We start from the raw sequence: 24,520 nt of genomic DNA, 5'->3' as shown, positions 1-24,520 counted from the left end.
TACAAAAAATAAAAAACTGAACTGTTTCCGCCCGGGATCGAACCGGGGGCCTTCCGCGTGTTAGGCGGATGTGATAACCACTACACCACGGAAACACATGGAATACGAGTTGCACCTCACTGTATACAAAAGAAAGGTATTTAGTGGCACTTGTGCTAAATTTATAAATACAAATAATGAATGGGTGATTCCACCTTCACCATAATATATACTGCATAACAGGGTGATTCATGTAAACAAGCAATGCTCTCAATGGTGAAATAAGAGAATTACAGAGTAACACCAAGAAAATATATTTTATTTGTAATTTTTGTAAAATACTTATATCCATCCATAGTGTTTTGTAGAAATCATCACGTATTTGACATAAATAGAAAATAATGGCTACTAATTAAAAAAAATAATCATAAAGAATTTTAAAAGCTAACTATTGTGAATATTACTCAGTTTGAAATATGTAATGTAATAAAGTGCGATTATTTAACATTTTAAATACAAAATTGGCATTAGAACAATTTTATACCCTACACCACACTGCGTTGTTTGTCTGCCTTTCTGCGTATTAATGTGGTTTTATCATAAAAGGAACAATCGATGTCAGTTCTTGTTGTAGCGGACCCCTTAAAATGTTTTTTTTTTTAGATTTTAAGGTTGGAAGATGTTACCATGTGTTACTGCGACCTCAAATATTTTAAATCGATATTTTTCAATGAATTTTAATATGTTATTTTATCTATAAGTGAATCGACTAACATCAATCCATTCACATGCCATTCTGCAGCCTATGCTAAATTTTATTTCATTCGGGTAGACTTAGAGACTTTTACGTACAATGGGACAAATTTATGTAAACCGATTTATAGCACACTTAATACACGCTATTCGGTATGCCGCACTGTTCAAAATTTAATCTCATTCAGACCCCCGTTCGAAACATATATGGAGCTTTGACTGCATCTGCACCAATTTCAAACAAAAAAAAGTGAAAAATATAATCGGTCGTGCCGAACTTTGGATACCCTCCAACATAGGTATACTGACAGATACTTGAAATGGAAACATAGGGAACATACCAAAAAGGGAACCTATACCGATAATTCTACAAACCGGTTTATGTAAACCATTGTGTACACAAAATACAAATTTCAGCAAGTTTTAATTAAAACCCCAAAGCCTCAAACTACTGCAATTTAAATTACATATTGTAGGAATTAGCGAATATTTGGGGTTATAATTATAATTGGGTCTATGCCTAATTATTGACCGACATATGTCAATTTCAAACCCAATTTTTTTGTTTCGAGTCTCCCTTCTTTCCTTCAGCAGGTATAATTATATGGGGGAGATGCCCAAATGCGAGCCGATATATTTCATTATCGTAAGGTTCGAGTTTTTTATCACGATTTCCTTAGAAAGCGGAATGATTACAACCAATGCTTAATTGTCTTAGAATTGCAAAATTTTTAGGGTGAAACTGACTATTTCGAGTAACGACTACCCCCTACAAGCTGGATAGCAACTGTAGTGTTTTCCAAGCTGAAATCTTCGCGATCTGAAAGGCAGCGGAATTGATAAAAAGTCTGGATGCTGAGGTCGTTGAACCGGTGACTATCTTTGTGGATAGTCAAGCTGCTCTTAAAGCCATCAAATCTTATCACATCAAATCCGAAGCCGTCCTCAAGTGCAGAGCAGCTCTGGAAGAACTTAATGAAAGAGCGGACGAACTAGCTAGACGAGGATCTCAATCCGCCGATCTAGAAACTGATGACTCAATCAAACCACCCATATGTCTTTTCTATAGGAATTTTGAGGCATTCTTTGACGAAATAGCCTGTGAACTTTGGCACAACGAACCTAGGTTCAACGTGTCAAGATCCATTTAGCCGACTCTGTCTACCAAAAGAACGCACTCACTATTGAACCTGAGCAAAGCTGAAATTAGAGTGATGACGGGAATCATCACTGGTCACTGCAAGATCAGGGCTTTTACTAGTAAATGGGATCTTGATGCAATTGATTACTGTAGACTCTGTGTTGACGAGGAGGAGACGGAGACAATTGAGCATCTCTTGTGTCATTGCCCAGCCCTGGCTTACAGGCGACACAGACTAATGGGTGCTCATTTTCTACCCAGTCTCAGCTTCTTCTCAACAACCGAACCTATTCTAATCTACAGCATAATTAGAAACATAAAGTGGTTAGGAGCACACAACCTTGGCACGTAACACATTTTCTGTCTGACTCATAGGGCCATCGACCCTCATTTTTCATTCCTTTAATTTACTAATCTTCTCTCCCTTACAGATCTGTCTTTGGTCTCTTCTCTTCACTGTATCTCTTCTTGTGGATGATCACAACGGACCTAACCGGTCTCAAAGTGTTGCAGTCACACATGTGACTGCACATCCCCAAACTTAACCTATCCCCTATACTATGTTAGAATACGCCTATATGGGGACAACCCCTACACAAGGAACTAATCAGCATACTATTTTAATATAAGAAGGGGGGTTAAATAGGAATAACGCCAAAAAGGGGCGAATATTAATAATTTCGTAATTACAGCGAATTCGGTTGAAAAACGCGCTCAAGAACCCCAAAATACCGAAAATTGAGGGTGTCTTATATGGTATATATGGGCAATATTGCCAATTTTTTAACATAGCTGAAGCGGAGGTTCACCCCTTTATAACTCGGGAACTAATTAAGTATATGAAAAAAAGTGAATAGTTTTGGGTTAATTGATCTGTCGTTGCAAACTGTTCATGATATTGATCTCCAAACTTTATTTTTGTGGAAGCTGTGTCTACTTTAATGTAAAAAAATGTGTAAAAACACGTTGAGGCGAACCAGTTTTTTTATGTTCTCTATCGATTTGGGACTAAGCCACTCATTGCACGGTCTTCGTGTCAAAATAAATCTAGAAGCCAACAAAATGAGGACTACGACCCTTATGTATCATTTTTCAAAATTTTCACTGCATCTACCTTTAAATGATGCTGACATTTTGAAGCTCGATTTTGAGTGTTTTCTTAATTTTACTTCTAGTTTTAATACGCAAACAGGAATTTATAAAAATCGATTATAAGATTATTGTAGTCGCGAATCTGCGTAATTTGATATGTATTTTGTGTATGTAGTATGTACAGCTTCAGAGTAATACTCATCCGAAGGTGCGAATTTTGTGCGATCAAATTTCTAAAAAACCTATTTTTCGGGCCAAATTTTTAGATCTGTCAACTGAATGATATGGGTACCCGCGATCAATAAGGTTTTTTACGTTTCGGATGATATAAAATCTTCTTCGTGAAAATCCATCTACTAGAACGGCGGGAACTGGCCTTCCAAAAACACGAAATTTGGCAAAAAATGTTTTTGAAAATAACGCTGATTTATTAGCGTTTTCTGTGTATCATTTCCGCTTCAATAAATGACCTAATACGGATTTTGATCTTTTTCGAAAAGAGAACTTTAAAAACTTCAGCCGAAAGAGAGATGTACGCAATTTATCTCAAAAATAGATTTTGCTGGCACATCCATGGTTCTTAATGGACCACATTGAAATCGGTATAGATCGATGTATTTTTTTAGGGTGCACACCGAAATCGGATGCGCGTTAATGGCATATGGAGTTTTCGGAAATTATTCGCGTTTTATGATTTTTTGGGTACTTCAATGTAACGTGCGGCACATCTTAGCCGTCAAATGAAATTTCGCAAAATATATATGGATTGGAAGATAAACTTCAGTACTTCCTGGAAACCGCATGCGCATCAAATGATTTTGAGAATTACGCGATTTACACGCAATTTAAAATGTATATTTCATAATATTACTTTATTTTAATATTTATTACAATTTATAGAATTCTACGATTTATCGGAAGGGTCTTGATATAATCCGCAAGGCGTATAGTTATACACAAAAAGTTATTATTATTATATATGTCAATTTTTCGGCGATATTCGGGTAAAATAGCAGAATAAACCCATCATTTTTTTTCTGAAATTTCCTGTATAAAATTAAAAAAAATAAATATGATGTCATTATTTTTTCGAACCAAAAACAAATATTTTTCCTCAATATCTTGTATTGTTGTCGCTGTGATTTAGAAACCGCTACACGGACTTGTGTGATTTTGATATCATTTGATTCATCATGGTGTTTAGATTATGTAGATATTTTTAAATTAATTTTTAGGTGTGTGAATGTCATTAATATAATGAAAATATTGATGTAATCTGCTATATTTTTTTATTTTTCTCATATTTCGCGAATATGTGCAACTTTATGGTGATTATTATAATATATTCATATTCTTATTTTACGGAGGAAGATATATATCAGCGTTTTTGGTCAATATAATAAATGGCGTAATTTTAAGATTTTTTTCTTATGCCGAAAATTAAAACCTCGAAAACTTTTGCACGCATCAACCAAAAATTTGATCGCGAACCGTTTCGGAGTCAGAACATTTTTCTCTATATGTGTACCAAAAATCATTGATGTGCCACAAAAACAAAAAAGCTGATTTTTTGAAAATGGAATATTAAAAAATTGGCAATATTGCCCATATATATATATATATATTAATATACCCTCCATACTATGGTGGAGGGTACAAAAAATAACAATAACGTCATTCTCGTCTCAATTTGATACTTTGTGCAAAATTTCGTGTCATTCGGACAAATATTAGGAGTTTGGTGCAACATTTGATAAAATCGGACGAAAATATATACAGTGAGTGTAATAAGTATTTTGCCTCAATAAAAATTTGAAAAAATTCCAATATATACGCCTAAAGCCAGCAAACTAAAGATGTAAAATGAATTATGTGTGATGGAATATGTTTGTGGACATATTTAGATCGTATTTCTGCAAGAATCATTGCGATAGACCTATTGGTCTCGAAGATATCGGCCGAAATCTATAACAACCCAAAAATGTTTATCACAAAAAAGTATTTTGCTTTTTAATATTATTTTAGAAAAAATATTACATAAAACACGTTTGGTCCTTTTATAGTTCAATTGCGGTTAACCACATACTATAAGCGATTTGTCGACGATTCCAATACATCAAGGCATTTTTCGTGGGTATTTTCTCACATTTACATTCAATACATTATCCATCAGTATTTTATTTAATATTTGGTATTTTCTCGTCCTAATCTTAAGATAAGAGTATTAAACATAGTCATTGCGGCTTCAAAACATCCCAAATATGTTTAGAATAATAAAAAAGAGGGTTTGCAAAATATAACGCGAGGACAGAACCTTAAAAACTATTAAAACCAAAATCCGACAAACAAATTATTGAAAAAAAAATCGCGAAACCCAATTTTTCTGACTTTGAAATTTGTATGGTCCAGTAATATTGATCTAGGAACCAATATATGCAATGGAAATACCAATAAGGAGGTCAGATTCAAATATATGAACAGTTCTAAAGCAATAGTAATAAAAAACAATACATGAAGTTGGGAGAAAACATCATTATTCGTCAAATCCTATTGTCTTTTGAAAAACTGTGGTTGCTGGTGGCCAATACGCATTCTATATTTTATCTCCGATTAACACCATCAGTTGCGAATAAAATGCAGTAGGGAATAAACGGTTCGATCTATTTATTTTCGAAATAAGATTTATTTCTATTGCCAGAAAACCGTCCATATTTTTGAATCTGACCTCCTTATTGCTATTTTCATAGTATATTTTGGTTCCTAGATCAGTAATAATGAACCATAAAGTTTTCGTAGTTAGAAAAATGGAGTTTCGCGATATTTTTTTAAATAATTTGTTTGTCGGATTTTGGTTTTAATATTTTTTAAGGTCCTGTCCTCGCGATATATTTTGTAAAACCTCCTTTTTATTATTCTTAACATATTTGGGGTGTTTTGAAGCCGCGACGACTATATTTAATACTCTGATTTTGATATTAGGACGAGAAATTACGAAATATTAAATGAAATATTGCTGGAAAATGTATTGAACGTAAATGTGAGAAAATACTCGCGAAAAAATGCCGTGGTTTATTGGAATCGTTGCCAAATCACTTATAGTATGTCGTTACCAGCAATGGTAACTATAAAAAGACCAAACGTGTTCTATGTTACAATTTTTTCTAAAATAATAATAAAAAGCAAAATACTTTTTTGTGATAAACATTTTTGGATTGTTATATATTTCGGCCGATATCTTCGAGATCAATAGGTCTTACGCTGTGATTCTTGCAGAAATACGATCTAAATATGTCCACAAACATACTCCATCATACATAATTCATTTTACATCTTTAGTTTGCTGGCTTTAGGCGTATATATTGGAATTTTTTCAAATTTTTATTGAGGCAAAATACTTATTACACTCACTGTATGTGGAAGCTATGTATAAATCTGAACTGATTTCGACGAAACTTGCCAGACATTGATTTATATTAACTAAATTGTGTGACAATCGGACAAACGGTGGGTCCTTAGTGCACAATTTACATAAAATCGTAAGAAAATATGTAAGGGAGCTATATTTAAATCTGAACCGATTTTCACGAAACTCAACCCACATCATTCTTGACTTAATTCAGTATCGAAATTCAAAGATATATATAGGGACTATGGTACACCATTTACATTAAATCGGACGAAAATATATATTTTCATTTTCGGTATGTACTACAAGAGGTATTCAATATTGGTCTCCTTTTTGGTATAGCTTCATATAACTATTGAAGATTTTAGACACATATTCCACCCTGTCATGCGTTATAAATATTGGTCCATGTTGGGGGTTTTATAGATTATGTTTAATATCTCCTATATAAATGTCCCACCAATTTTTTGTAACATCGGAGGTTTAAGCCAGACGTCTCAAACTCACTCGCTGTAGTTTCACGTGGAGTTGTAACTTTAATTTGAAGTAACTGTCCGGTTACTTCGAATGAAGTGGAGGGTATCCAAAGTTAAGCCCTGCCGAACTTAATGCTTTTTCACTTTTTTCTTTAATAGCCACGTTTCCTCCCGCTTAATTTTCAGTGAGTTGAACTTAACAGCGTATTTTTTTTTAAATAAACCTCATCTTAAACTTAAAGTGCAGACATTTAAATTTTTGAGAATCTACCTTCCGACCTGTTCTTATGGCACCGTTATTAGTCCGATGCTGATACCCGGTTTTGACACCAAAAATATTTATTTTCATTTCTATTTTCATTTTCCACAAGTAATGTTGTGGTTAACTCAACCTCAAGGTCAACATTATCTTTTTGAATTAAGGGAACCCACCCCCTATTCACGATTTTTTATTTTTAAGATATTAAGTGGACTGGTAAATGAATACCAATGTTTGTTAAGGTTTGTAACTTTGCACATATATATTTGAAGATTTGAAAAGGAAGAAAAATAATTCACAAAAAATTATTGTTGTTTAGTTGTTGTTTTTAGTGATCAAAGAAAAGTCCTTCTTTTTGATGGGGGGATGATAACTCCTCACTGGAACATCGGAATCCGAATATTCCGACGGTGTTAGAAAGAGTACATTTCTGGCTCTCTCTATGAACTACGATTATTGATTTCGCACAACAATTAACAAAATGGCGGAACTTTGATTTTTTTATACCCTTCACCACAATGTGGTACAGGGCATTATGTCTTTGTGCATATGTTTGTAACAGGCAAAAGGAAACGAGATAGACACAAGGTTCCTTTTGAGCATATGCATAGAATCACTTTTTAAGTCGATTTATGCATGTCCGTCCGTCCGTCTGTCTGTCCATGTTAAATTGTAAACAATGTACAGGCCGCATTTATGATCCGAATTGGATGAAATTTGGTATAGGTCACTTATTCGGCCCAAGGACGAACCCTATTGAAATTGGGAAAAATCGGTTCAGATTTAGATATAGCTCCGATATATTTAACCGATTTAATGTAAACGGTCCCTATATATCTTTCGATTTGCACGAAATTTGGCACAGCCTAATCATTTACGTCTGGAATGATGTCTGTCAAGTTTCGTGAAAATCGGTCCAGATTTAGATATAGCTCCCATATAAAGGTTCGGCCCATTTCATGTAAATGGTGCACCAAAATCCCTATATATCCCTCGATTTGCACCCAAATTGGGCATAACGTACTGAATTGAGCCTAGAATTGTGTCTGCCAAGTTTCGTGAAAATCGGTTCTGATTAAGATATAGTTCTCTTATATATATTTTCGTCCGATTTCATGTAAATGGTGCACCAAAGTCCTATATATCCTTCGATTTGCACAAAATTTGGCATAACGTACTGAATTGAGCCTAGAATGATGTCTGCCAAGTTTCGGTCCAGATTTGGATATAGCTCCCATATATAGTTTCGTCCGATTTCATGTAAATGGTGCTCCAAAGTCCCTATATATCTTTCGATTTGCACCCAATTTGGCATAACGTACTGAACTGAGCCTAGAACGATGTCTGCCAAGTTTCGGGAAAATCGGTCCAGATTTAGATATAGCTCCCATATATAGTTTCGTCCGATTTCATGTAAATGGTGCACCAAAGTCGCTATATATCTTTCGATTTGTACGAAATTTGGCATAACGTACTGAAGTAAGCCTTAGACTGATGTCTGTCAAGTTTCGTGAAAATCGGTCCTGATTTAGATATAGCTCCCATATATAGTTTCGTCCGATTTCATGTAAATGGTGCACCAAAGTCCCTATATATCCTTCGATTTGCATGAAATTTAGCATAACGTACTGAAATGAGCCTAGAGTGATGTCTGCCTTGTTTCGTGAAAATCGGTCCAGATTTAGATATAGCTTCCATTTATTATAGATTGATTTTAAGTAATTGACGCACCAAGGAACCAATAGGCTGATACGAACAAAACTTTCTGAAATTAGTATAACCTAACCTGTGACAAGTTTGTTTAAAATCGCTTAATATTTGGATAGAGCTTCCATATATATTTTCCCCCGATTTTAAGTAAATTGGACATCAAACTCCTCATATTAGTCACATTGACATCAAATTTTACACAACTTACAAAATTGAGCATAGAATTGCGTAGTTGCGTTTTCTAGAAGTACAGACATAGCCCAACGGATGACCTATTCATATTTGTTTGAAGTTGATTTACATACTTTATGGATAGATCTAGGTAGATTCACATTTAGATGAATATCACATATTTTATTTCATCCAATTTCATGTTAATAGTCCTGTTTAATATACCCAAAGTTGTGAAGGGTATCATATAGTCGTCCGACTTAACTGCTTTCCTAACTGTTTTGTTTTTTTTTTTTTTTTTTTTTGAAAATACATACATTCACAGTCAAACGTGTAAAAATTTGGAATCGATATATTTTGAAGAGTTGTTGAGATTTTCACTTGAAATTTTGTAGGGATATTCTACAATTAGAGTAGATTCGAATTAAATCAAAAAAAAAAAAAAAAAAGTTTGACACCGAGAATGGGGGTTCCTCTTAATACTGAACAATACGAAAAATAACCAATGCGTAACTAATTAAACTCCTCCCATATAGTTTGAAGCAGAAATCTTAATTAGGCCAGACCAACAACAGCAAAAACTGTTAGTTTCGGTTAGCAAAATAAAAGTTACATTCGACCTTGATTAGTAAATAACAGCCGATTGAGGTTAATTTGTGACACACAAAACAAATCCATGGCGTTTGTTTTATAATTATTAAAGTGCAAAAAAATATTTAGTACAAAAAATATTATTTTTGGAAACTATTACAAAGAAATATATAATTTGGAGTAAACAGCACAACAACTCCTTCACATTGCCTCTTCACCTGAACATTTAAAGCAACGCACCACCATTTAAGATTGTATAAGAGCTTGAAGGAACTTCGAGGAAGAAGTACCAACCCAACAATTAATACATATTTAAGTCTTAGACCTAGTGTTTATGTGCCTACTTTATTATTCATGTCGAAAAATAGTTTTTATTGTTGTTTTTGTTTTATTGTTCCATATTAAAAGGGCAAAATATTATTTGAGTTGTGAATGCGGTTTGACTCAAATTTCATTAGCCTATTCATATTTCAACCAAATGTTCCATGAGTAAAATAAATACAAAGAAAAACTGAAAACAACGACAACAATAACACGTGTATGACATCGTACGTAATTGTTTTTCTTGTAACTATTTTTATTGTTGTATTTGTACTTCAAGTGTTTCCTTTATTTAGTATTATTTACCTTCGATGGCCGGAGACAGGAATCAGAAGCATAATGTGCTTTTAGCAGAGTTGCCATCTCCTGTAGAAAATATTAGCGAGGGAAGGAGCATGTAGTGTATATTAAAATGACCATACCGTTTGCAACAACTCGAAACATTCGTGATCGGAATACAATTACATATCGATCTACAGGGTGAGATGAAAAAGCTGCAACCAACTTCAGATTGCTGTTATTTTTAAGCCACTCGTCCGACAAATGTTAAAATTATTCCAGTGACAGTTAATTATATTGTGTTGAAGCCTAGGGAATGCAAACATTTTGGCCACAGACCTTGGACATTCCAACAGGGCTCAGCACCATCGAACTCAGCATTTTGGTTACAAAATGAAGTTCCTCGATTCATTTCCAGCGCACAACGGCAACCAAAATAATCCGTTGGACTAATGTGTCTGGAGTAATTTGGAATGCAAGGTTGGCACCTCAAGCAAGCGCTTCGCCGGGAATTGGCCAAAATACAGCAGAGCAACATTCGGGCAGCGTGTGACGGTTTCATTGGCCCTTTTAAATCCATAATTCGTGGCAAAGGTGGCCAATTCGAACAAATCTAAACGTATTCTAAAATTTGATGCTATTTCTGTCATTTTTTGCTTAAGGGAACCCCACCCATTCTCGATTTTAATTTTTCAAGATTTTCAATGGGCTGGTAAATCAATACCAAAGCTTGTTAAGGTTTGAAACTTTGTACATATATATTTGAAGATTTAAAAAGGAAGAAAAATAATTTACAAAAAATTTTTGTTGTTGTGTTAGAAAGAGTACACGTATGGCTCTCGTATGAACTAGGATTATTGACTTCTGATAGCAATTAACAAAATGGCGGAACTTTGATTTTTTTTTTTTTTTTTTTTTGAAAATCGCCTATTTTTGACCACAAACTAAGTTAAAAAATAAGGAATATCTTCACCGATTGGCATACGAGAGTTATACACTCCCAGAGAAACATGCCAAAATTTGGAACCGATTGGATTATTAGTTTCAGATTTATTGTGACCGCCATTCGTAAAACACTGCTTCGAGAACAAATGCGTTTATAGTTTGAGAATCACTCTCGCCGTCTCTTGATGATGACACAATAAATCGGCTATATCTTCAAGAGTTCTTGAGATTTTCACATGAAATTATGTAGGGACATTCTAGAATTAGAGTAGATTCGAATTAAATAAAAAAAAATTGACACAGAGAATGGGGGGTCCCTTAATTCAATCAAATTAGAAAAACATATGGCGTTTGACTTTGTTGCAGTTTTTTTATCTCACCCTGAAGCAATGTAAAATCACGATAATGATCACAATATTGGAAATAGAGCTTTGAAATTTTGCACATACATTGCTATTCTCCTACAATGTTTGGTATTGATGTACCGATGGTTGGTATATGATATAGGACCAAGAGAATAAAAAATAGGCCAAGAGGATATACAATTGTTTTATTGTTACAAGTTTTGACATGGCCTCTATATAAATATTCCTCACCATTCTCAGTATTTTTGAATATTTTGTTGGCATTTCCGACCTAGGTTGATATAAATTGACGTTCCGGGTTAGTGGAGGGCAAAAAATATATTCAATATGTTTTCACATAACCCCTGTATTAGTAAGATCTGGCGCAATTTCCGGTATTTTGAAGAAAAAAAAGGGCCTAGCGGAATTTTCACATCCTAGACAACACATACAAGTTGGGAAAACCTACAACAGCCTCTTTCAGAGAAAATTGTTGTTTACATAATCGTCAAACTACATAGCACAACATTTTCTTTAGTGATGACGCACATTTTTCAATCGCTGGGTATGCTAATAAAAAAAATTCATATTTGGGGTTCTTAAAATCTTCAAGTAATTGTAAAGAAACCATATAATCCAAAACAAATCACGGTTTGCTGCGCTCTTTTTTCCGAAGTAGTGATTGGACCTTACGGGTCCAATACTAGAGGTATTAGTAGGATTGGACCAATTAGTCCCATATTCTGACTTGATATATGCTTGGCAAAAATAATAGGTTCTACAATGTTTGTTTCAAATCGGCTAATTTGCCTAATATTGGATTTAAAATGTTGAAAATTTTGAACATTTGTGGGGGAGTTACCAGATGGAGTGGACCAATGAAAACCTGTTTCGGGCTTGAACTGGGTTTGGAAAAATAAGTGGTTGTGCTATGTTTGGTTCAAATCGGACATTGTATTCGCCTGATATTGAAAAATTTGAACCTTTGTGGGGGGGGGGGGGTGATAGCACAAAGAGTATACCAATGTGTCCCATTTTCGAACTTGTTCTAGGCTTAGTAAAGATAATCGGATGTACAAAGTTTTGTTCATATTGGATTGCATAATTAGTTAATATTTTGCACAATTTTGGCTGTTTTGTGGGGGTACCTCCCTCGATTGAACCGATATTCCCCATCTTCGAACTTAAACTAAGCTTGGAAAAATATTACGATGTGCAAAGTTTGGATGAAATCGGTTACTTCCTTCGAGAGTTTTCGGGCGCACCAGCCAGACAGATGGGCGGACATTTGTAAATCGACACGAAATTATCTGAAACTGATTTGGTCCAAAGAAACATGGGGTCTAAGGCACATTTTTGAACATAACGAACATAACAATTTTTTTCTTGTTTTGATTCAAAGTATTTTCCATAATTAATTTAAATTAAAAGATTTTTTGTATATTTTATAACCTACAAAACTATGTTGTTTGTTATAATTTGTAAACACGACACAGGCCACAGTTATGGACCAATCGTCACGAAATTTTGTATGTAGGATGGGTTCTGGCCAAGGAAGATCCCTATTATTTTTGGTAAAGATCGGTTAATATTTTGGGGATGAAATGAACCAAAAAATTTATTTTTGTCTGTTTTTCTGGTCGCTCTAGATGCCACAATTATGCCCTGAACACCACGAAATTTTACACCGAGAGAAGTATCTGGCCAATAGGATAAGCACGTCAGTTTTGATGAAGAAGGGTGCTTGACCTTTAAATTGATACAAATTATATTGTTTTACGTACTACTGACTATGTCACTAGTTCATTTCCAATGAGAAGCACATGTTAAATGTCAATAGTAAAAAGCATTGTGTTGGGTATAGTCGGTCAACAGTATTGGTGATAATGTCAATAGTAAGTCAATACTGATTTACTGTACACATTTCCTACAGGGTATTTACAGGGGTCTACATATTCCGATATTGTTTAATATTATTATTGCCCCACTATAGGGTGGAAATTTCGTGCTAATCGCCTTGAAATTTTACACGAATTTCCTTTCAAGGACGACGCCTATAATTTCTGGTGCATATTGAGGTCCAATTTATGGGGTGCAATGAACCGAAAACTTTATTTTTGTCAGATTTTCTATTCGCTCTAGAGGTTATTATATCGCTGGCTTAACTTGTAAAGGACACAAGTCTAAAAATTTGTATTTGAGATTTTGATATAGTTATGTATAATAAGGCAAAATACATCGATTTAAAAAAATAAAAATACATATATCTCATTTTTATTGTTGTTTTGTATTGATGAGTAAACGCGCTAAGTATAATTCAACACACGTTTCTCGATTAACATCATGTAAAAGCTCTAAGTCAACTTTTATATTTTGAGGATTTTGGACACGATTTTCAGCAGAATTGACTGTAATTTGGTATTTTAGGTACTTATGGTGTAGCACACCTTCCAACAAGAAATTATTAATATTGGTCCACTTTTTAGGGTACCCCACATATAACGTTATTCGGAATTTTGGAAAGTTTGGGCAGGTTTTCCAAACGAATTGGTTGCAATTTTATATTTGGGACTCTCATTGGGTACAAAATCTCTCCACCAAAAATATCAATATTGGCCCAGTTTTCGTAGTAACCCTCATATTTCGTTACCCCCATTATTCGGAATTTTGGGATTTTTTGTACGTTTTTCAATCGAATTGTTTCTAATTTGATATTCTGGGTTCTCATTGGGTGTTGAATCTTCCTACAAAAAAATTATCGATATATAGCCCTCATTTAACTGTACTGCCAAATTTTGACAATTTGAGGATTTCGGAATTTACAAGGTTCTAGCCCAAATTTCCAATAACCTGTAGTTTGATATTTCATTTTCTTTTGGCAGTAATTTACCATGGCATAACACCAATATAAAAGTCCCGATCGATTTTAAGTATTTGACTGCGCACCTCATAGTGGAAGTTATAGTTCGGCCCAGCCAAATTTTATGTTGTTTTTAGATGTTTTTCTGTTGGAACTCATCGAAATAATCATTTCCGACCCTATAAAGAATATATATTCTTTATCAACGTAAAATTCTATGACGATTTAGCCATGTCCGTTTGTCTGTCTGTCCGCCTGTCTAAACGAATTGAGATAGATCCCCAAAATTTTACATAGAGTCGTCTTTTTTCTGCAGGCAGGTCAAGTTCGAAGATGGACTTTATCGGTCTACTTTTAGGCATAGCTCCCATATAAGGGTACCCCCATTTTTCGGTATTTTGGGGTTCTTCAGCGCGTTTTTCAAACGAATTCGCTGAAATTTGCTATATTGGGTTCGTATTGGGTACGTAATGTCTTCACAAAAAATTATAAATATAGGTCCACTTTTTCTGGTAGCCCCCATATAACGGTACTTACTAATTTTCAGTATTTGGGGGATTTTGATCGTATTTTTCCGCCGAATTAGCTGTAATTTAGTACTTTGAGTTCTTAATAGGTCCCAAATCTCTCAACAAAAAATTATGAATATAGGTCCATTTTTTCGGATGGCGCCCATATAATGATACCCCCATTTTTCAGTATTTTGGGGTTCTTGGGCGCGTTTTTCAACCGAATTTGCTGCAAATTGGTATTTTGTAGTCGTATATGGTAACAAATCTCCCTCAATCTCAAAAATTATTAATATTCGCCCCCATTTTGGAGTAGTCTCCATATAACACCCTTTTTATATTAAAATAGTTATCTGATTTGTCCCGCGTTTTGAGTTTGGTTCTAAGACTCTATTGTAATCATTTCACCTGCAGAGGATAGCGAGATAAAAAAATTAGAACGTAAGGTTCGATAATGACAGAAGGAATGGACCGATATTCCCCCATAAACTATTTTTTAAGAAAATCTCTTTGAAAGGAATGTATGGCAACCCTCTATCAATTCCAGCAAACACCTAATAATAAACCATAAGACGTTATTTTTATCGACGCTCGCACAACAACCGACAACGACAACAACATTTAGAACACATTTCATTTTGACACCCCGCCTGTGTCATTTAAGCTGTGACATTGTGAACTTTGTTGCCAGTATTTACCCGAAGGGTCGGTATTATTTTCACCTCACGTACTTGGTTCCTAATGCCCAGGCATACAACATTTGCGAGACGATTTTTCTCTCTTTGTTTTCGATGTCGATTGTTTGTTTACTTTTCTGGTTAGTACACTAGCGCTAGTATCGGTATTAGCAGGATATTTTCGCTAATTCACAGCTTAACTCTCTCCTTGTGACACATTCTAATTGTTAGAATTTTATTTTTGTTAAACAAAAATAAACTATTCTCCAACACTGAGAGAAATTTGTAGTAAAATTTTACACTAAGAAAAAAATGGCTGTTATAATAAGTAAATTCCTATTTCTGGTGACCAGTGGGTCAATAGATATACATGTTAAAAATTGTTGACATAGGTCAGCTTATTAGTTATATCCTCTATATAAAGTTCAGCAGCAACGTACACAGGATTTCATTTCGGGGGGGGCCCGCTAGTACAAAATGAAAAAATTCGCTGTTGCAAACATACATTTACTGTGAAAAAAAATTCATTTCGGGGGGGGCCCGGGCCCCCCGGGCCGCCCCCCTGCGTACGTCCCTGAAGTTCAGATACTTTCGCCACACATTGCGGAATCATTCGCTGTAGCTAAATGTGGGGTTGAAAACTTAATTTTAAATACCTGTCAGTATATCCATATATATGGAGGGTATCCAAAGTTCGGCGCGACCGAACTTAACGCTTTTTCAATTGTTACTTATTACAATTAATCATAATTTTTTCTTGAGTGTATTACTGCAACTACTACTTTCTACAGAAAAAGGATTTACAATATTCCAAGAATCAGCAAAAGTGTACCGTTGTATTGAAACAACCACTGAAGAGAACATTGTAAATGTTGGAAAAAAGTCAAGTTTGTCATACGCCGCACGTTTACAAGTTTCGTTCGTGTCATACATCCTCCACCTTGCAGGCAACACAACTATTAAACGCAAAGCCATAAGCAGAACAAAGACTGACAAACTAGTCGTGCTGTCCTGCTGCTAGCGCTAGCTATCCTAAAATAAGTTCTAACCACCTCTAGACGATGATTTTCTTGAACATACATTCAGTTATTGTTTTGTGTTTAGCCCGTTAATGTGTATTTTGTCCTGCATTGGTATTTCGACGTGGCGAGACATTTTTGGTTTTTTGTATTCTCGCCCGCCTCAACCGTCGTCTTTATTGTTGTGTGTGTCGTAAAAAATAAAAACAAAACATTAAATTTCAAACAAAACCTCACCAATAAAAAAGCAGGATAAAGACCTCCTGAAAACCAAAACAAAAACAAAACAGAAAAGTTGAAAACCTAATGAGGTTAGCCTTCGTCCTGCAAACCCAGTTTGTGCTTGTCGTCGTTCTCAAGGCCTAATTCCAGCAAATGAGTTCATTTCAACGCCACATATCGTCAACATTCAAATGGTGCCCTTTAATTCTTCATCTCCTGCTCTTTTGCTAACTAAACGCCTTAGTGATTCCTTAAATAAAAAACATTGTGTAAATATTTGGTAAATGCTTAAAAACATCTGGATGTATTTACGGATTCAATGGAAACAAATACTACTGATAGTTGGTAAGTGAATAACGGGGTGAATGTGTAAGTGTTTGATAATTTACATGGATGACTACAATGTCAATAGCCTGCGATTTAAATAATGTTTTGGACAATTTTAAATTACTAGACACCACAAATTATTGAACGAAATTAGGCCAAGCACATAGGTAAAAAATATTTTATTATTTAAATAGAGATATATTCGAAAAGACACACATTATTGGGAGTTTGGTGCATCATTCACAAAAAATCGGACGAAACTTTATATGGGAGCTATATCTAAATCTGAACCGATTTTAACAAAACTTCGCAGACATCAGTCTGGACTTAAATCAGATCCCTGTGTCCTAATCGGACAAATATTGGGAGTTTGGTGCATCATTTATATAAAATCGGACGGGAGCTATATCTAAATCTGAACCAATTTCATAGGGTTATTCCTTGGGTCAAATAAGTGAACTGTGCCAAATTTCATCCAAATCGGATAATAAATGCGACCTGTTCACAAAAATACATGGACGGACATGCGTAAATCGACTCCGAAAGTGATCCTATGTATATTCTCAAAAGAAACCATGGGTCGAGTCCTTTGCCTGTTACAAACATATGTACAAAGACATAATACACTGTACCATTGTGTGGTAAAGGGTATAAAAATTGTTTCTATCGGAAATTGTACCGTAACGGTTATAACTTATATCAAATCAGGTAAAAAATAACTGTTATTATGTGACCTAAATAAAAAAAAATCCACTTTAATTAATTATTTTTTAACGGAAAAAATAAACGTTGATTTTTAACTGTTAAAAATGATTTTTATTTTTTCCGTCAAAAATAAAAGTCTTTTTGGGATTTTTATTTTTTCCGTCAAAAATAAAAGTCTTTTTGGGACTTTTATTTTTTCCGTCAAAAATAACAGTCTTTTTGGGACTTTTATTTTTTCCGTCAAAAATAAAAGTCTTTTTGGGACTTTTATTTTTTCCGTCAAAAATAAAAGTCTTTTTGTGATTTTTATTTTTTCCGTCAGAAAATAAAAGTCTTTTTACGTAAATAAACATATAGAGTTTGGTACCAGTTATATAACCTTTGACCTAATAGTCAGGGGAATGATTCTTTAATTTATATTCATGATTTGGTACACTAGACTATTTTTTAAAAATTTATAACAAATATTTTTTACCTTTGATCTTGATTACTTATGTGTACACTTATTGTAATAAGGACAGAGATTTATAAATTGTAATTTTATAACTGATTACAAGTTGTATAAACTTCTTTACATAAAAAGAGTTTTATTTCCTGACGGAAAAAATAAAAATCCCAAAAGGACTTTTATTTTCTGACGGAAAAAATAAAAATCCCAAAAAGACTTTTATTTTTGACGGAAAAAATAAAAGTCCCAAAAAGACTGTTATTTTTGACGGAAAAAATAAAAGTCCCAAAAAGACTTTTATTTTTGACGGAAAAAATAAAAATCGCAAAAAGACTTTTATTTTTGACGGAAAAAATAAAAATCATTTTTAACAGTTAAAAATCAACGTTTATTTTTTCCGTTAAAAAATAATCCTTAACATGGGAACTGAGAGTGTTTTCTCAAGATCACTCAATATCCTCAATGGGCTCCTCAGTACGAATCTATTGGTATATGACACTATTAGTGTCCCATGTCTCTAACATGAAGATTTTTTTGTTCGCATTTTAAAAAATGGCCGACTATGTCAAGTGGTTCCGCAGTTAATGAGTTTATACCCAATTTTTGGGATAATACTCAAAATAGGGGTACCTTAGTATGGGGGCTACCAGTAAACGTTGACCTACATACATACATTTTTGCATGGACATTTGGTACCCAAAAATAACACTCTTTGCCAAATTACAGCCAATTTGGCCTTCAAATTTGTCTAATATGCAAAAAATACCTTAAATCGGGAGATACGGTTATATGGGAGCTATATCAAAACTTGGACCCAGGGACCCCATTTTGGATTTATATATTTGCTTTGATATTATAAACATGTATGCAGAATTTTGGCCGACTATGTCAAGTGGTTCCGCAGTTAATGAGTTTATACCCAATTTTTGGGTAAATACTCAAAATAGGGGTACCTTTGTATGGGGGCTACCAGTAAACGTGGACCTACATACATACATTTTTGCATGGACATTTGGTACTCAAAAATAATACTCTGTGCCAAATTACAGCTAATTCCGTCACCACTTACTTTATGGGATTTCAAGGAAATTCTTAATACAAAAATGACACATTTCATATTTAACATAAATGTTACCGAAATTATTTTTCTTCATTACCTATATTTCCAAAGTGTTTTGCCCTCAAATTTAACAATATTTATTAATTATTTCCCTCTAACCATTAAGTAGGTCTTTGAACCTCAAAGGAAATCATTACCAATTGGCATTTTTCCAATTAGTAACAAAACCAAAATTTTCCGAATAAATATTTTTTTTCATATTTCACTATAAGACAAAATAAATATTCAATAACAAATCCTTATTAGTTATTAATAATTTGGATATCAGTCGTGTGATTTGAATGCTTACTAGCATATGAAATAATTGACAAGTGTCCTTTTCGGTTATTGTTGTTGTTGAACATGCAAATAAATATTAATAAGCTCACATGGAAAGTCCCAAGTGACAAGACAATGGTTTGTGATGAGGACAATTGTTTCTATTTGTTTGATAGTCGCGCGTCCTTAGAAACAATAATGAGTACTAACTCGGGAAATTAATGTTTTCCCTGGGACCCATCGTTCTTGTGTATTTAACTGGCCAATGAGTATAACTGTCCAATGTCGTCTGAGTAAGCAACAGTTTTATTATCACCTTCATCATCGTCGTCGTCGTTGTCATTATTCTGTCAGAAGAGCCAAAGACAAAAGTGAATGTCCCCAAGTGAATTGCTTGTTGTTGTTTTATTTCATTCCAAAGGTAGTGATAATTATACAAGTGACACACTACTAACACGCATATTCCTTATCGTCGAGTGAACTTGACATTCAAATGCTGGTTGCACATACAGTGGGGAAATTATATTATCTGGTCATATAAAAAAGTTAAATTTGTTAGTGTAATACCATTGTAAACATAGAAGTTTATTCTCTTTAAACATTACTTCATATTGTGAGACAGAGTTTTACGTATTTGTACATTGGTATGAAACAGGCACCTATAGTTATTTTTGAGGATATATTTATATTTATATATATATATATAAACTTCTTAACCTATCAATAAAAACGAATAGTTAGTTTTTTTTTCAAAAATATTTTTGTTTTTTTTATATAATCTCCTGCAACTTCAATACACTTAGTCCAACGATTTTCTAGCAATTCTATCCCTTGATTAAAATAACTTTCCTCAAGGTCTTGAAAATAGTTCATTACAACTGTAATTTCATCTTCATTTGAGGTAAAAGCTTTTTTCTGTTTATAAAGCGCTTTTTGTGCTAGGCTAAGAAGTTTCCGAACTGCCCTCGTACCTACCCATTTTCGGTATTTTTAATATTTAGCCTAAAGGAATTTATTGTGATGCAAAAATGTTAGGTTCGAAATTAACCTATATCCGTCGTCAATTAGGCATATCACCTCGTATAAAGATAACTCCCAATTTTTTAAGCCGAGCATCGGCCATGATTGAATTCATTAAACCATTTCACAAAGCACCATGCCATACGAAATCCAGGTAGAAATTTGTGAAAAACACCTAATACTGCCTAGACCTGAAATATATAGCAGCCCTCGTATGTATACACCACTAACATTTTCGGATATTGTTATACCGTCACCATTAGGTGGAGTGTGGAGACGTTTGCCAGTGGGACAGTAAGCTATTTTTATACCCTTCACCACACTGTGGACCAGTGTGGTGTATCTCGTCTATATGTCTTTGGCATATATACGAGATAGACCCATAGTTCCTTTTGAGAATATACATATAATCACTTTCTGAGTCGATTTATGTATGCCCGTCCGTCCGTCTGTTGGTGTTAAATTGTAAGTACAGGTCGCATTCATAATCCGATTTGGATGAAATTTGGTACAGATCATTTGTTTGGCTCAAGGACGAACCCTATTGAAATTGGGAAAAATCGGTTCAGATTTAGATATAGCTACCATATATATTTTTGTCCTATTTAAGGTAAATGGTGCTCGAAAAACCCTATATTTCTATCGATTCGCACAAGATTTGGTATAACGCACTGAATTGAGCTTAGAACGATGTCTGCCAAGTTTCGTGAAAATCGGTCCAAATTTAGATATAGCTCCCATATATAGTTTCGTCCGATTTCATGTAAATGGTGCACCAAAGTTCCTATATATCCTTCGATTTGCACTAAATTTGACATAACGTACTGAATTTAGTCCAGAATGATGTGTGCCAAGTTTCGTGAAAATCGGTCCAGATTTAAATATAGCTCCCATATATAGTTTCGTCCGATTTCATGTAAACGGTGCACCAAAGTCCTATATATCCTTCGATTTGCACGAAATTTGGCATAACGTACTGAATTGAGTCTAGAGTGATGACTGCCAAGTTTCGAGAAAATCGGTTCAGATTTCGATATGGCTCCCTTATATTATAGATTGATTTTATGTAATTTACGCACCAAGTAACCATTATATAGCTGATAGAAACAAAACGTAAAGTTCCGTTGAAATCGGTCAATATTTGGATATATCTTCCATATATATTTTCGCCCGATTTTAGGTTAGTAATGTTAGTCAGATTGACATCAAATTTTGCACAACGTACAAAATTGAGCATAGAATTACGTAGTTGCGTTTTCTAGAAGTACAGACATAGCCCCAGGGATGATCTATTGATATTTGATTCACATTTAGATAAATACCACATATTTTTGTTCATCTAATTTCATGTTAATAGTCATGGTTAATATACCCATAGTGGTGAAGGGTATCATATGGTCAGCCCCGTCCGACTTTACTACTTTCCTTAGTGGTTCATATAACACCAGTGGAAGATTTTGATATGTCTCATATATGGCTCCGATGTTTATCCAATCCAATTGCGTATATTAAATTTGCATTAAGGGGACCCCCCATTCTCGTGATCAACATTTTTTTTTATTTAATTCGAATCTACACTAATTCAAGAATGTCAATACAAAATTTCAAGTGAAAATCTCAAGATCTCTTGAAGATACAGCCGATTTATTGCGTCAGCATCAAGTGACGGCTAAAGGGCTTCTCAAACTTTAAACGCGTTTTTCTCTTTTGCGAATGGCGGGCACGATAACTCAAAAACTATCGATTTCAAATTTTTACATGTTTCTCTGTGAGTGTATAGCTATCGTATGAACTAGGATAAAGCCACTCGGTGAAGATCTTCCTTATTTTTTAACTTTGGTTTTGGTAAAAAATTGGCGATTTTCCAAAAATATTTTTTCAAAGGTCCACCATTTTAATAATTTTAGAGCGAAGTCAATAATCCTAGTTCATACGAGAGCCAGTCTTTCTAACACCGTTGAAAATTTCGGATTCCGATGTTCCAGTGAGGAGTGCCCGCCATCAAAAATAAGGACTTTTCTTTAATTACAAAAAACAACAACAAACAATTTTTGTAAATTATTTTTCTTCTATTTTAAATCTTCAATTATATATGTGTAAAGTTACAAACCTTAACAAGCTTTGGTAATGATTTACCAGCCCATTGAAAATCTCCCTTAAATGGCTCCAGATTTACATATAACATACATATATAATTTGGACCGACCCCACGTTTGCTCGATTGACATGAAATTTTGCATATGATAATCTTAGATACATCTCTTGTATATACATAAAGTGGTGTGTGGTATTATATAGACGGTCCGTTCGATTTTTGTCCTTCCCTTACTGGTGTCTTCCTTTACGTATCATTACAGCTCTTACACCTGCCCAACTTTTCTAATGGGGCCAGAACATTAATGTGTCCTATTTGCTTCTCTATAAAATTAGAATTTCATAAAAATTAACCTCCTACTCTATATTAAAATTTCTAAAAAGTCTAAAAATACATCAAAAGAGCATTGCCTTCAAAGCTATAAACAATGCAGTCTTCCAACCAACCATCCTTCCTAATAGTTGTCTCCAAAAATTACTTAGTGTCATTTACAAAATTACAAACACAAAACCCACACCGGCACATACGAGTATGTGTTTGAATAGAAGAGATTAACCGTTGTTTACCCGATGGTATTACCAAGAATTTTTGTAGGTCATGACAAATACAAAATAGGTGTCATAATCATTAAGCAAGCCTCGCTACAAACCCATAGTTCAAATATCAATCGATGGCTATACATTGTTAATGGCTTGTATTGATGGTAAATAAACGCCAACGCTTTGCTATAATCATTTGGCCAGTTAGGTCAAGTTGATATGGCTTAAGAGAGGCTACTGAACTTTACCCAAAGATGTGTAGGTGTTTCCATTAGCATTGTATCTTGTGGACGCAGTTATTGGGATTAAATTGGGTTAATTTTTAATAATTTGATATTGAAACCAGCAAGCAAAATTAAGATTTTGAAATGGACTATACTTTGTTTTTAACCTACACCACTTTATTATGAAATACATACGGGAACGTAGCAATTGCATATTAATATTTTTATGTGCAAAATATAATGATCGGAAAAATGTTGTTGTTTTATCAAATGAAAAACAAGAAATGAAATGTTTTTATGCATTTTCTGATTCTGACTCATCCAAAATTCAGGTATGAGGAACGGAGCCCATCCTGCCTTTCTATGGGTCCGGCATTCGGTTGCAATGCAACTACACACCGAGCTGAAACTCTACCCAGTGCTACTAAAACCTTTGGTAAGGTTCATAGCCGAAGCTATTATCAGTAGAACGTCAAATAGTTCGACACCAGTAACCTAGGGACTATAACTTCTGTCCAGCTTCATAGCCAAAGCTACCACCATTAGAACTAATATTTATATGCTGTCTACAATGGAACAATCGTTGAAAGGAGATAAAAAGCAAGAGTGACCACCAACATCTTACGACATTGGTAGCCACCTTGCATTACACAGATGAGTAGGCTTAGATAAATAGTTGAATAGTTGCAATGTGTCATGGCACCCTAATGTGTTATATATCGAGACATCAATTGATGGGGCTGGGCCGTTGTATGTGCGGTTATGTCAAGAACACGGAATGGCAAATTAAGCCACTTTTTGAAGAAAAAAAAAACCCTCAAAATGCGAATATGGAACATAGGCTTTATATTGTGGGCTATACTAAACAACGTAACCATATAGAAAATTTTCTTTGGTCCAAAAAACGCGGTTAAACCTTTAATCTGCTAAAAAATAGCGCATTCCCGTAATGGAAAAAGCGCCTGCAAAGTTTACATCCACTTTGGCTGGAAACTGCGACCAATTTGTTCAACTCTCATCTAGCGGGAAA

At 34.3% G+C, this 24,520-nt stretch overlaps 1 non-coding gene across 1 annotated transcript; it reads right to left on the bottom strand.

Moving 5' to 3' along the window:
• Positions 1–22: 22 nt before the first annotated feature.
• On the bottom strand, positions 23–95 carry Trnav-aac (transfer RNA valine (anticodon AAC)). Its single transcript has one exon. It is a non-coding gene; the product is annotated as a tRNA-Val (tRNA).
• Between the last annotated feature and the right edge of the window lie 24,425 nt (positions 96–24,520).

The sequence above is a fragment of the Musca vetustissima genome, unplaced genomic scaffold (genome assembly GCF_032173495.1).
Source record: "Musca vetustissima isolate MV318-11 ecotype Yass unplaced genomic scaffold, APGP_CSIRO_Mvet_v1 utg97036, whole genome shotgun sequence".
Lineage (NCBI taxonomy): Eukaryota > Metazoa > Arthropoda > Insecta > Diptera > Muscidae > Musca > Musca vetustissima.
This window is presented reverse-complemented; position numbering and strand designations above follow the sequence as displayed.